This window comes from Nerophis ophidion, linkage group LG12 (genome assembly GCF_033978795.1).
Source record: "Nerophis ophidion isolate RoL-2023_Sa linkage group LG12, RoL_Noph_v1.0, whole genome shotgun sequence".
In the NCBI taxonomy this organism is placed as follows: domain Eukaryota; kingdom Metazoa; phylum Chordata; class Actinopteri; order Syngnathiformes; family Syngnathidae; genus Nerophis; species Nerophis ophidion.
In genome coordinates this window covers 32,163,545-32,178,772 of record NC_084622.1, presented here as the reverse complement: position 1 = coordinate 32,178,772, position 15,228 = coordinate 32,163,545, and the positions used below count along the sequence as shown (strand labels likewise).

The 15,228-nt window shown below is 38.0% G+C and overlaps 1 protein-coding gene and 1 long non-coding RNA gene across 4 annotated transcripts in view; one reads left to right on the top strand and one right to left on the bottom strand.

The window, feature by feature from the left end:
• Nucleotides 1-15,228, top strand: part of olfml1 (olfactomedin-like 1) — a 48,515-nt gene that overhangs the window by 10,992 nt on the left and 22,295 nt on the right. The window lies entirely within an intron of this gene.
• LOC133563316 (uncharacterized) lies at nt 10,449-12,872 on the bottom strand. Its single transcript, XR_009809028.1, has 4 exons — nt 12,667-12,872; nt 11,673-11,750; nt 11,062-11,139; nt 10,449-10,529 (listed from the first exon to the last, which is right to left on the bottom strand). It is a non-coding gene; the product is annotated as an uncharacterized LOC133563316 (long non-coding RNA).

The window sequence follows — 15,228 nt, the reverse complement described above, 5'->3', positions numbered from 1 at the left end:
TTGTATCTACGCGGTTATGTGGTAGTTGCTAGGTCCTGCCATGCGCGTAACAGCTTACTTACGGAACAAATTACAATATCGCATACACTAATGTAAAGCATATCACCTAGGAACTCCAAAATTATTATCAGCTGAGTTTTGACTAAAATTGAGTTACTGGGTTTTGCCTTTGGACGGGAGATGTGTGTCGTGGGTTACACTTGAATTACAATTGCGACATCCAGTGGACTCTCAATTGTGTTTAGAACAGCAGTTTATGTCAATAAAAAATTGCAGCTCATTTTTAAACCTAGTAAACTAATTTTGTAAGCCTCGGGCCAGATTAAATCTGTTTGGGCACCCTTAGAGTCCTGCAGACAGGTTTGACACCTCTGAGTTACATAGTTAGAGAGGTGTGTGCTCTGCGCACTTCAAAACAAACTCCAACGCAGGGTTAATTTTGTTGACTAACAATTTTCGCCTTCGGTATTGTCAACAACCTATTTTTCCCTTGAAGAAATTAAGATGATAATGAATAAAAACATAAGCAAAAGCACGTTGTGACTAAATCAATGATGAAATTGATAGACAATGTAGTCAACAAGTTAAAACAAGACGAAAATGTTGACCGAAATTCAATTTCATTGAATTTCGTCTTTAAGTGGGTGGGACAAAAAATCCAATAACATTTGCATGTGGGAGAGGGGCAGGTGGAAAAGCACAGAACTACTGTATTTGTAAGTCCCAGTGTTTTAAATTTTTCACCCGGAAAAGCAAGAATCAATAAAAAACACCAGCACAATATGTCTTCTACACCAGTGGTTCTCAACCTTTTTTCAGCGATGTACCCCTTGTGAACATTTTTTAAATTCAAGTACGCCCTAATCATTTTTGGTTGAAAAAAAGAGATAAAGAAGTAAAATACAACACTATGTCATCAATTTCTGATTTTCTTAATTTTATAACATTGCAAAATATCGCTTATTTGTAGTGATATTTTTTTAACTATTTGGAAAGAAAGATATAAAAATAACTAAAAACTTGTTGAAAAATAAACAAGGTATTCATCCATCCATCCATTTTCTACCGCTTATTCCCTTTTTTTGGGGTCGTGGGGGGCGCTGGCGCCCATCTCAGCTACAATCGGACGGAAGGCGACCTGGACAAGTCGCCACCTCATCGCAGGGCCAACACTGATAGACAGACAACATTCACACTCACATTCACACACTAGGGACCATTTAGTGTTGCCAATCAACCTATCCCCAGGTGCATGTCTTTGGAAGTGGGAGGAAGCCGGAGTACCCGGGGGGAACCCACGCATTCACGGGGAGAACATGCAAACTCGACACAGAAAGATCCCGAGCCTGGATTTGAACCTAGGACTGCAGGACCTTCGTATTGTGAGGCAGACACACTAACCCCTCTGCCACCGTGAAGCCCACAAGGGATTCAATTATAAATAAATAAAGATTTCTACACATAGAAGTAATCATCAACTTAAAGTGCCCTCTTTGGGGATTGTAATAGAGATCCATTTGGATTCATGAACTTAATTATAAACATTTCTTCACAAAAAAAGAAATCTCTAACATCAAAATGTATGGAACAGGTCCACAAAAAAATCTAGCTGTCAACACTGAATATTGCATTGTTGCATTTTTTTCACAGTTTATTACATTCATATTTTGTTGGAGTATTATTCCTTAAATATATTTATAAAGGATCTTTGAATTGTTGCTATTTTTAGAATAATTAAAAAAAATCTCACGTACCCCTTGGCATACCTTCAAGTACCCCCATTTGAGAACCACTGTTCTACACCAAGAAGAAACAGAAGAGAAAATCCAATAAACCTTTGCAGCGTTAAACAACAAAACAACTTGTAAACCCTATGGCTCGATTTTATGAGGAAAAAATACAACCAACTTGAAGCACCATCTGCAAACTAACCATTGGGACATGGACACAACAGTAAGTAAGCCAAAGGTAACACTCTGAAATGACTCATACCGTACTGAATTGCTGTTAAAGATGGTGCAAGATGGAGCAAGAGTGCTTACTTTACCTCATGTCCGAAAATTAACTACATGATCTCATGAGCTTAGCCGAGTTTACCCAATACCTGCACAGTTCACTTTAATCGATGTTCAGCTGATGTTGTGTTCAGCTACTAATTGCACAACTTGACAACCCAAAAGACAACATTTGTCACGTACAAAGAAAGAAAGCTATGCGAGACACATTCTTTATGAGTTAGTGTTATGACACTGGTTGCTGTACTTCCACAGGACAGTGGCCAAGATGTCAATTATTGTGCACACTGACTGTATTTATATACAATACAAAATAAAACTAGTTTGTTTCTTCATATGACCATACCCGTTCACACATATTTTCATGCACTGTACACTGGCATTGAGAGTGTTCCTTTTTTTTTTTTATCTAACTATAGATGAGTGATATTAATACTTTTCTAAATAAATAGACCTACATGACAAAATGTACACATTACATTTTAAAGGCCTACTGAAATGAGATTTTCCTATTCAAACGGGGATAGCAGGTCCATTCTATGTGTCATACTTGATCATTTCGCGACATTGCCATATTTTTGCTGAAAGGATTTAGTAGAGAACATCCATGATAAAGTTCGCAACTTTTGGTGCTGATAAAAAAGCCTTGCCTTTACCGGAAGTCGCAGACGATGACATTACAAGGGTGAGGGCTCTTTACGTCCTCACATTGTTTATAATGTGAGCCTCCAGCAGCAAGAGCTATTCGGACCGAGAAAACGACAATTTCCACATTAATTTGAGCAAGGATGAAAGATTTGTGGATGATTATATTGATAGCGAAGGACTAGAAAAAATAAATAAATAAATAAATAAAGTAGAAAAAAAAAGGCGATAGCATTGGGACGGATTCAGATGTAATTAGACACATTTACTAGGATATTTCTTGGAAATCCCTTATCTTTCTATTGTGTTGCTAGTGTTTTAGTGAGATTAAATAGTACCTGATAGTCGGAAGGGTGTGTCCACGGGTGTCTGAGGGAACTCACGGCAGATACAAGAACGGCACAAACTCCACAGATCTCCGGTAGGAGGCGACTTTTTAACACAGTTTTCTCACCGAAACCTGCCTTTTGACAATTGGTCAGGAACCATGTTCGCTTGACCGCTCTGATCCATAGTAAAGCTTCACCTCCGGGAATTTTAAACAAGGAATCACCGTGTGTTTGTGTGTTTAAAGGCTAAAGCTTCCCAACTCCATCTTTCTACTTCGACTTCTCCATTATTAGTTGAACAAATTGCAAAAGATTTAGCAACACAGATGTCCAAAATACTGTTTAATTGCGTGATGAAAAGAGACGACTTTTAGCCGCAAATGGTATATATATATATATATATATATACCATTTGTCCATATATATATATATATATATATGGAAAAGCAATACCCCTCAATACTCCTTATAAGTATGCAAATCCTGGTCAGAAGAATAAGAACCACGCTGAAGAACCATCGACAAGCTGGCTGAGGGTGCTGACATTGGCAGACAGCGTGTGGAAAGCGGCAGTTAAATCACGCAGCAGCTGGTCGTGGTTATCGAGAGTTTGTCCAAAGGCAGTTAGCGCAGATTAGAGGTGTTCCTTTTTTGCGGGGTCCATGTTGGCCAGTAGATTTGTCACGATCGGCTTTGCCTGAGTAGAACCCCAACGCAGCGAAGAAATAAGCAAAAAACAAAAAGTGCACTCAAAAAAGAATTGGGGCCTCTGTGTGTTTATACATGTCTGATAAAGACCACATTTCACTTGTAAACTAAACAGTCAGCTGGAAAAATATCAGATTTTCAAAAAAATTAGATTTGGTCCACTTTGGCCTGCAGTGTAAACATAGTCATTGAACTCCATTCTAAGTGGCCTGAAGTGCAACATGCAGTCAACACCAATGTGGTCACATACTTCCTTGTTCTCCTGTAGGGACGTGCATGATGTCATCACCACTGACAATGGGCCCGAATAATCTTGGTTAGCTTTGCTGTCTTTTTATAGGAGTGAGGAAAAAGCACATTAGGACAGTCTTACACAATCCTCAGGCCAACGGCTGTTTGGAGAGGTTCAAGCTCAAGAATGGCATCAGAGCGCACCTTGCAGGTGGACTTACATTGGCCTTGGCACGCTGTTGCATTACAGGGCAACATCAAGCAGTTCTTCAGTCCTACTGATACTCGGCCGTGAGCTGCACTGTTAACGTCCACTTCAGATCAGGCTGAGTCAGTAGACCTGCACCACACAGATGATGACTGGGTTTTGCTGTAATGCAGAGCTGCCTGAGCCACCTGGCCCGCCTGACTCAGGATGACCTTGTGCAGCCTGGCCCCCGTCATGTCAGGGCCCCACAAAAAAACATCTACAAACCCTGTTTCTTTATGAGTTGGGAAGTTGTGTTAGATGTATATATATATAAATGGAGTACAATGATTTGCAAATCCTTTTCAACCCATATTAAATTGAATGCACTACAAAGACAAGATATTTGATGTTCAAACTCATAAACTTTATTTTTTTTTTTACAAATAATAATTAACTTAGAATTTCATGGCTGCAACATGTGCCAAAGTAGTTGGGAAAGGACATGTTCACCACTGTTTTACATCACCGTTTCTTTTGAACAACACTCAATAAACGTTTGGGAACTGAGGAAACTAATTGTTGAAACTTTGAAAGTGGAATTATTTCCTATTCTTGTTTTATGTAGAGCTTCAGTCATTCAACTGTCCAGGGTCTCTGCTGTCGTATTTTACGCTTCATAATGCGCCACACATTTCGATGGGAGACAGGTCTGGACTGCAGGCGGGCCAGGAGAGTACCCGCCCTCTTTTTTTACGAAGCCACGCTGTTGTAACATTTGTCTTGCTGAAATAAGCTTGGATCACAACATATGTTGCTCCAAAACCTTTCAGCATTAATGGTGCCTTCACAGATGTGTAAGTTACCTATGCCTTGGGCACTAATGCACCCCCATACCATCACAAATGCTGGCTTTTGAACTTTGCGCCTATAACAATCCGAATGGTTATTTTCCTCTCTGGTCTGGAGGACACCACGGCCTCTGTTTTCAAATATAATTTGACATGTGGACTCGTCAGACCACAGAATACCTTTCCACTTTGCATCAGTCTATCTTAGGTGAGCTCGGGCCCAGCCAAGCCGGCGGCGTTTCAGGATATTGTTGATAAATGGGTTTGGCTTTGCATAGTACAGTTTTAACTTGCACTTACAGATGTAGCAACCAACTGTAGTTACTGACAGTGGTTTTATGAAATGCTTGTGAGCCCATGTGGTGATATCCTTTACACACTGATGTCGGTTTTTGATGCAGTACCACCTGAGGGATCAAAAGTCTGTAATATCTTTGCTTATGTGCAGTGATTTTTCCACATTCCCTGAACTTTTTGATTGTAAAATCCCTAAATTCCTTGCAATATCTCGTTGAGAAATGTTCTTCTAAAACTCTTCGACAATTTGCTTACAAATTTGTGACCCTCACCCCATCCTTGTTTGTGAATTACTTAGCATTGCATGGAAGCTGTTTTTATACCCAATCATGGCATCCACCTGTTCCCAATTAGCCTGCGCACCTGTGGGATGTTCCATATAAGTGTTTGATGAGCATTCCTCAACTTTATCAGTATTTATCGCCCCCTTCCCAACTTCTTTCTCACGTGTTGCTGGCATCAAATTCTAAAGTTAATGATTATTTGCAAAAAAAAAATGTTTATCAGTTTGAACATCAAAAATGTTGTCTTTGTAGCATATTCAACTGAATATGGGTTGAAAATTATTTGCAAATCATTGTATTCCGTTTATATTGACATCTAACACAATTTCCCAACTCATATGGAAACAGGGGTTTGTACTTAGAGGACTATGTTGGACTTTTAAAAAAAGTGGGTTCAATGGAGCAAGGGCCTAGTTTGTCATGTAGCAGAATAATTTACATGCCCTTTCCGCCCAGCTACCCAGTGAGCATGGCTATATGCAGTCATGGGCAGTAACGTGCTATAAGTAGCAAAGCTATGTAGCTCAGCTGCATTTCTCAGTAGCGTGGGGATAGCGTCACTTCTTTTTAAACGAGAAGCGATTCCTGGAGCTTAGTTTTTTAGACCCATGAAGCATAAAGCATTCATCAAAAAACAAAGAAATACAGAGAAAATCCATGATGATGTCTTGGTTTATGCATGATGAATGAATGAATGAATGAATGGTTTATTTTGAGCCATGCAAACAAAACAAGAGAATGACATAAAATACAAAAGAAATATATAAATACATTATTTTTACACCTACATTGAAAACATTACATGTGACTAATCTTTTGTAGATGTCAAGATTGGCTCAAAAGGGAGTGGGAAGAAGTAAACTTATTAGGTCCCACCCCTATACATATACAATATATATATATATATAATATGTAATACAATAATATTTATAATATAATTCAGTTCAGTGGTTGCTGCGTAGATGCTATATATTATCTATATATAATACATTTAAATTCACACACACTTACATATATACATATGTACACACACATATATACACACACATATATACAAGTTATATATATATATACATATACATATATATATACATATATACACATATATATACATACATATACATATATATATATATATATATACACATACATACATACACATAATCACATACATACACAAATGCATATACCCAAAATACACATATGTCCGTCATATACACAGACACACACACACACACACACACACACACACACACACACACACACACACACACACACACCTATATAAATACTATATATATAACAGTATATATAATGTACACTTTTGTCTAAACATTATTAACAGTTTATGGTGCCTATGGGAACAAGCTTTCATTTTGACTGTGATATTAGTGGTTAAAAGTGGATCTGTGGCTGTGAAGCTGCTGCCCCTGATCAACAGGACCTGAGGACCACTCTTGCTATGTGTCCTATGCTGTGCATTAAAAGAGACGAGGAGAGCCCCCTGCCAGAGGAGTTATCCACGAGCAAAAGAGCCCCCACTCGCCTGCCCTGTACTCCAGATAGTGTACCCAAATCCCTTTTCTTAGTTTCCATCGGCACCAATTCTTTAGTCAGAATTCATATTTGTTTTTACATTTGCAGAATATTAGTATTACTCAAACTGCATATAGGATTGTTTGTACACACACACACACACACACACACACATACGTGTTTGGGTGACATATGAGGACTTATGACAAAAACGTGACATATGGGGACATGCCTTTCCAATGGTCCTACAGGCCTGGGAATCAGACGGTTAGTGAACCAGAATTTTAGAAACACAGTGGTCTATTAAGATTTTTGCAACTCTTTTGTTTTTTTCTGAACCTGTTTTTTATGGTACATATGAGGACTTGTCAGGTTTAGGTGACAAATGAAGACCAGAGTGTTTAAGATTTCAAGTTTATGTGACATATGACGACCATGACGTCACAGAGTGTTTAAGATTTCAAGTTTGTGAAATATGACAACCATGACATCACAGAGTGTTAAAGATTTCAGGTTCATGTGACATATGAGGCTAATGACATCAGAGATTTAACAAAACCACCTGAGTTGGTTTAGTTGATGTGTTGTCATTTAAAAAAAAATCCCAATCTCATGCTACTGTAATCTAAAACCAAGAAGAGTTTAAAAGAAACATGGGTAAAAATGTAATTGTCGACTAAGGGTAACTGAATTGTTTTTGTGGATTTTGTCGCTAAGAATTATCTGGAATAAATACAAAACGCTTGCTGTTTATTTTGCTTTTTTATAGTCTGGTAACATACTCAAACTACCACAGAAGATGTGGGAAAACATTTTTTTCCCCTTTTTTTAATATAATTCTGTTATGGATGTAGTACTTGATGGCAAGCCAATCTCTGTCCTGTAGAGCTACTAGTTCTTTATGGAGGCAGGCTTCACAATCTTTTTTACCTGGTACTTTGTTGCCAGTTACAAAATGCAACATGTGTCATTCAACTGCTTCCACTTCTTCCCCTTTGCAGCTGTCATAAAGGAGACAAAATACAATTTCTTACTGAAGGAAAAATGACTATAACACAGTGAAAAGGTGCAAAACGTAATATAATATTCTAGTAAATGATGTGGATTATTTATTTACCCCGCTTTGGAGTGGACCAAGTGGAAGAAGCTTGAGACATACCCACTTACAGCGATTTGTCCTGCTGTCAATGTGAAAGGAAGAATTAGAAAACTGTAAAAGTAAACATTTAACATATTGTGCTTTGTGAAGCAGCGGAGTATATGTGTTGTCTGTCTATTTATCAATAATGCAGACCAGGAGTGTTGGCTGAGTTCTTAACGTTTGCTTTCAGAGCGTGCATATCACAACATACAAGATGCCGTCATGGCGACACACAACCTATACCGGGCTACCGCGCATGCTCGTCACTCCTGTTGCATGCTGGGTAGGGTAGTTCTTTTTTCCCCTGGCTCATAACATTACAATATAGTACCATGTATATGTGTTCAGTTTATAAAAGCACCAAGCAAACAGATATGGTCATAATTATTTTAAGTCCACTACGCAGAATAAACACAACATTATTAATATTGCTACTACGGATAATTTGATCAAAAATTCCCTAAAACAGCCCACCACCTATAATATAAGTTTTTTAAACATAAGATCCCTGATAAAAAAAAATGTTTCTGCTGTTACCTCAGAAATTGCCTGTTCAGATGTTATGATTGTGGCTCAGAGATTTGTATGCAGATTATATTTATTTTCCATAACAAACAGGATAACTTAAATACCCTGGCAGTGGCAATAAGCTTAAATGTTTGTATTTACATTTTTTGAGTTGATTTTCATAAAATTTGCTATTTAACTGCTACTGTTTAACAAGGACTGATTTAAATTGTGTTTGCACAACAAATGTTTTGGCGCTTTTGTTCATGTGGGAGAATATTCCGATAAAGGTGCACTACACACTACTTTTGAATTCATTATTGGGCTTTGCGTATACAATGCATTTAATCGCGATTAATAAGAGAAATAGTGCGATTTACGCTTTATAATGCGCTACACATTTTCGATGGGAGACATGTCTGGACTGCAGGCGGGCCAGGAAAGTACCCGCACTCTTTTACTACGAAGACACGCTGTTGTAACACGTGGCTTGGCATTGTTTTGCTGAAATAAGCAGGGGCGTCCATGATAATGTTGGTTGGATGACAATATATGTTGCTCCAAAACCTGTATGGACCATTCAGCATTAATGGTGCCTTCTCAGATGTGTAAGTTACCCATGCTTTGGGCACTAATACACCCCCATACCATCACACATGCTGGCTTTTGAACTTTGCGCCGGATGGTTATTTTCCTCTTTGTTCCGGAGAACACCACGTCCACAATTTCCATATATAATTTGAAATGTGGACTCGTCAGACCACAGAACACTTTTCCACTTTGCATCAGTCCATCTTAGATGAGCTCGGGCCCAGCGAAGCCCGCGGCGTTCCTCTGTGTTGTTGATAAATGGCATTTGCTTTGCATAGTAGAGTTTTAACTTGCATTTACAGATGTAGCGACCAACTGTAGTAACTGACAGTGGTTTTCTGAAGTATTTCTGAGCCCATGTGGTGATATCTTTTACACACTGATGTCGGTTTTTAATGCAGTACATCGCTTACGTGCAGTGATTTCTCCAGATTCTCTGAACCTTTTGATAATTTTACGGACCGTAGATGGTAAAATCCCTAAATTCTTTGCAAAAAAAAAATGTTTAGCAGTTTTAACATCAAATATGTTGTCTTTGTAGCATATTCAACAGAATTGGGGTTGAAAATTCTTTGCAAATCATTGTATCCTGTTTATATGTACATCTAACACAATTTCCCAACTCATATGGAAACGGGGCTTGAATGTATTTATATATATATAGCCTATTATTTGCGCACTATTTACAAGTTATGTACCAAAAACACGACCACCGAAAAAATACTTTGATCAATGAAAACAGCGCTGCAGAAACCGGCTGTAAACAAGAGGAACTGCATTTTCTGAATTGAAACACTCATTTTAAAGCTTTGACATTAACATTTTAACACACACTAATCTGGTTCAGAAAACATGAGGACCTTATATGAAACACACCTAGGTCTTTCTTGGTTCAAACAATATGAGGACATGACGAGTGCTCACATGTAGAATTTATGTTGTTGACTTGTAACATCTCCTGTTTTGCTAAACATGAGTTCCAAACTCCCTACTGACTAACATGGATGTACCCTTACGAAAATGTTGTCATATAAACTGATCTGTGAGAGATTAAAATTAATAAATGTCTTTCAAAATATAGGTTGGGTCAAATTTAGAGCAGATATAGTAAAAATAGACATGTAATAACCTGTTGGAGGGATGAAGTCGGTTTATGGCTGTCATCTGAATCTAGAGAATGTTGAGATAGAACCTCAACAGTTGGTTTCTGCAACAAAACACAAAAATATAATGTCATAACTAATTAATTATAACATTCTCACCACTTTTTGTTGATAAAAATCTGAGCATACAATGCCAGATAAAGGGTAAAGATTATTACAGAGTTTCAGCTCTTAGACAATTCATTAAGAATGTAACACACACAAAAATCTGGTTCAGAAAATATGAGGACCTGAATTGAGACACTCATTTTAAAGCTTTGACATTAACATTGTAACACACATTTTCTGGTTCAGAAAATATGAGGACCTTATATGAAACACACCTAAGTCTTTCTTGCTTCAAACAATATAAGGACATGACGAGTGCTCACATGTAGAATGTATGTTGTTGACTTGTAACATCTCCTATTTTGCTAAACATGAGTTCTAAACTTTCTACTGACTAACATGGATGTACCCTTGCGAAAAAGTTGTCATATAAACTGATCTGTGAGATATTAAAATAAATAAATGTCTTTCAAAATATAGGTTGGGTCAAATTTAGAGCAGATATAGTAAAAATAGACATGTAATAACCTGTTGGAGGGATGAAGTCAGTTAATGGCTCACATCTGAATCTGGAGAATGTTGAGATGGAACCTCAACAGTTGGTTTCTGCAACAAAACACAAAAATATAATGTCAGAACTAATTAATTATAACATTATCAGCACTTTTTGTTGATGAAACTCTGAGCATACAATGCCAGATAAATAGTAAAGATTATTACAGAGTTTCAGCTCTTAGACAATTAATTAAGAATATAAAACACACTAAAATCTGGTTCAGAAAATATGAGGACCTGAATTGAGACACTCATTTTAAAGCTTGGACATTAACATTGTAACACACACTAATCTGGTTTAGAAAATATGAGGACCTTATATGAAACACACCTAAGTCTTTCTTGGTTCAAACAATATAAGGACATGACGAGTGGTCACATGTAGAATGTATGTTGTTGACTTGTAACATCTCCTGTTTTGCTAAACATGAGTTCCAAACGCCTTACTGACTAACATGGATGTACCCTTATGAAAATGTTGTCATATAAACTGATCTGTGAGAGATTAAAATTAATAAATGTCTTTCAAAATATAGGTTGGGTCACATTTAGAGCAGATATAGTAAAAATAGACTTGTAATAACCTGTTGGAGGGATGAAGTCGGTTTATCGCTCACATCTGAATCTGGAGAATGTTGAGATAGAACCCCAACAGTTGGTGTCTGCAACAAAACACAAAAATATAATGTCAGAACTAATTAATTATAACATTAACAACCACTTTTGGTTGATAATATTCTGAGCATATAATTCTACATAAACAGTAAAGATTATTATAGCGTTTTAGCTCTTAGACTATTATTTAAGAATGTAACATTCACTAAAATGTGGTTCAGAAAATATGAGGACCTGGATTGAAACACTCATTTTAAAGCTTTGAATTAAACATTGTAACACACACTAATGTGGTTCAGAAAAATATGAGGACCTTATATGAAACACACTGAAGTCTTTTTTAGTTCAAACAATATGAGTACATGACAAGTGATCACATATAGAATTCATGTTGCTGACCTGTAACATCTCCTGTTTTGCTAAACATGAGTTGTAAACACCACAGACTAACATGGATGTACGCTTAAAAAATGTTGTCATATAAACTGATCTGGGAGATGTTAAAAGGATTACATGTATTTTCAAGTATAGGTTGTGTCAAGTTTTTAGCAGATATAGGGCAGCACGGTGGAACAGGGGTTAGTGCATGTGCGTCACAAATCGAAGGTCCTGAGTAGTCCTGAGTTAAATCCTGGGCTCGTGATCTTTCTGTGTGGAGTTTGCATGTTCTCCCCGTGACTGCGTGGGTTCCCTCCGGGTACTCCGGCTTCATCTTACCTCCAAAGACATGCACCTGGGGATAGGTTGATTGGCAACACTAAATTGGCCCTAGTGTGTGAATGTGAGTGTAAATGTTGTCTATTTGTGTTGGCCGTGTAATGAGGTGGCGACTTGTCCAGGGTGTACTCCGCCTTCCGCCCGAATGCAGCTCAGATAGGCTCAAGCACACCCCGCCAACCCAAAAAAGGGACAGGTAGTAGAAAATGGATGGATGGATGGATAGTAAAATAGTCAAGTAATAACCTGTTGGAGGGATGAAGTCGGTTTATCGCTCACATGAATCTGGAGAATGTTGAGATAGAACATCAAACAGTTGCTGTCTGCAACAAAACACATAAAAATAATGTTAGAACTTATTAATTATAACATTATCAGCACTTTTTGTTGTTAACATTATGAGCATATAATGCCAGATAAATAGTAAAGATATTTATAGAGGGTTTCTGTCTCTTGTCCCGCTCACGTCTTGAGATGAACTTCCCTCGGTACTTGACCACAAAAGAACCTTTTTAAATTGATGCAAGAGCAAATACACCATATCCTGATAAAACAGTTTATCAATTAACAATGTTTGGAATATCTGTTTTAAAAAGGAATAATAATAGTCGTTACTTGACTAAAAATTCAATTACAAACAGAATTACTCTTTCATAAATGTAAATAATTATTAAATTAAGTACAAACCCCGTTTCCATATGAGTTGGGAAATTGTGTTAGATGTAAATATAAACAGAATACAATGATTTGCAAATCATTTTCAACCCATATTCAGTTGAATATGCTACAAAGACAACATATTGGATGTTCAAACTCATAAACATTTTTTTGGTGCAAATAATCATTAACTTTAGAATTTGATGCCAGCAACACGCAACAAACAAGTTGGGAAAGGTGGCAATAAATACTGATAAAGTTAAGAAATGCTCATCAAACACTTATTTGGGACATCCCACAGGTGTGAAGCCTAATTTGGAACAGGTGGGTGCCATGATTGGGTATAAAAACAGCTTCCCAAAAAATGCTCAGTCTTTCACAGGAAAAGATGGGGCGAGGTACACCCCTTTGTCCACAACTGCGTGAGCAAATAGTCAAACAGTTTAAGAACAACTTTTCTCAAAGTGCAATTGCAAGAAATTTAGGGATTTCAACATCTACGCTCCATAATATCATCAAAAGGTTCAGAGAATCTGGAGAAATCACTCCACGTAAGCGGCATGTCTGGAAACTAACATTGAATAACCGTGACCTTCGATCCCTCAGACGGCACTGTATCAAAAACCGACATCAATCTCTAAAGGATATCACCACATGAGTTCAGGAACACTTCAGAAAACCACTGTCACTAAATACAGTTTGTTGCTATATCTGTAAGTGCAAGTTAAAGCTCTATTATGCAAAGCGAAAGCCAATTATCAACATCCAGAAACGCCGCCGGCTTCTCTGGGCCCGAGATCATCTAAGATGGACTGATGCAAAGTGGAAAGGTGTTCTGTGGTCTAACGAGCCCACATTTCAAATTGTTTTTGGAAATATTCGACACCGTTTCATCCGGACAAAAGGGGAAGCGAACCATCCAGACTGTTATCGACGCAAAGTTGAAAAGCCAGCATCTGTGATGGTATGGGGGTGCATTAGTGCCCAAGGCATGGGTAACTTACACATCTGTAAGTTACCCATCTGTTTGGAACAACATTTGCTGCCATTTAAGCGCCGACTTTTTCATGTACGCCCCTGCTTATTTCAGCAAGACAATGCCAAGCCACATTCAGCACGTGTTCAGCTTCATAAAAAAAGAGTGCAGGTACTTTCCTGGCCGGCCTACAGTCCTATCAAAAATGTGTGGTGCATTATGAAGCGTAAAATACGACAGAGGAGACCCCGGACTGAAGCTCTACATAAAACAAGAATGGGAAAGAATTCCACCTTCCAAGCTTCAACAATTAGTTTCCTCAGTTCCCAAACGGTTATTGAGTGTTGTTGAATGAAAAGGTAATGTAACACAGTGGTGAACATGCCCTCTCCCAACTACTTTGGCACGTATTACAGCCATGAAATTCTAAGTTAATTATTATTTGTAAAAAAAATTATTCCGTTTGGATTTACATCTAACACAATTTCCCAACTCATATGGAAACGGGGTTTGTAATTAATGTGTTACTTGAAAAAGAAAAGTTTTAAATATCTAGCATATGCAGTTGAGAGACATTTCATGAGAGCAGAGTGTGTGTGTGCCTTTAAAAAGCTGTGCCTTTAGCCAAGTGACGTGGGACTTCAGCGCCCAGACATAGCAGAATAGTTCAGCTGTATTTTTTAGCTTAGCAGTGGCAGTTAAGATAGTTCTGTTGAATGTTTTTGTTTGCGTGTGGATGAGGCCTCTTTCTATTTGATATCGTGTTCGTAATTACTTCCGGGGGTTGCTTTCATTAGTAAAAAGATATTACCTGCACTAACCCTTTTGTGCTTCTAACGCTGTCTTGTTGACATACAATCACATCAAAAGTAGCATGCCATATTACATCAAACGCATCGTAACAGCATTGTAGCGTACATAAAAGTTATTAGATTACTCGTTACCGGTAAAAGTAACAGCATTAGTAACATCGTTTTCATATACCGCTGTTATACCATCCATCCATCCATCCATCATCTTCCGCTTTTCTGAGGTGGTGTCGCGGTGGCAGCAGCCTAAGCAGGGAAGCCCAGACTTCACTCTCCCCAGCCACTTCGTTTAGCTCTTCCCGGGGGATCCCGAGGCGTTCCCAGGCCAGCCGGGAGACATAGTCTTCCCAACGTGTCCTGGGTCTT